Here is a 684-nt window from a genome sequence, read left to right as displayed (position 1 = left end):
TACTGGAGGTAAGCCATATGGGCAGTGAACCATGGAACCCTAGTAAAAATTCTGGATACCAAGGCTTGGGTGAGGTCTCCAGGCTGGCAATCCTTCATGAATATTGTCACACATTGTTGCTAAGAAAGTAACACTCTCCATGATGCTACAGGGAGAGGAAGACTGGGAGCCCCATGTCTAGTAGTTTCCTGGACTCTGCTGCATGCATTTTTCCTTGGCTGTTCTTAATCTGTATCCTTTCCCATTGGTAAAGCTCTAAATGTGACCATAGCAGCTCTCAGTGAATTCAGTGAATCTTTTAGTGAATTACCAATGTGAGAGTAGTTCTGGGAGCTCCAGAACTCACAATTGGTGTCAGAAATAAGGGTGGTCTTATAGGCCACACCTCTTCCCCCAATTTTGCAACGATGTTCAGGGAAAGAAGCAAGTTACATACATACATATATACATTCAGTATAATATCCACTTATAAAAAAAACACCCAAACACCAACTTTGGCTCAGGTCATGATCTCAAGTCTTGTGGGTTTGAGCCCCATGTCAGGCTCTGTGCTGACAGCTCAGAGCGCGGAGCCTGCTTCAGATTCTGTGTCTCCCTCTCTCTCTCTCTCTCTCTCTCTCTCTCTCTCTCTCTGCCCCTCCCCCACTCACACTCTGTCTCTCTCTCTCTCAAAAATAAGTAATA

The sequence above is a fragment of the Felis catus genome, chromosome C1 (genome assembly GCF_018350175.1).
Source record: "Felis catus isolate Fca126 chromosome C1, F.catus_Fca126_mat1.0, whole genome shotgun sequence".
NCBI lineage: Eukaryota > Metazoa > Chordata > Mammalia > Carnivora > Felidae > Felis > Felis catus.
Note: the sequence above shows the minus strand (reverse complement) of the source record.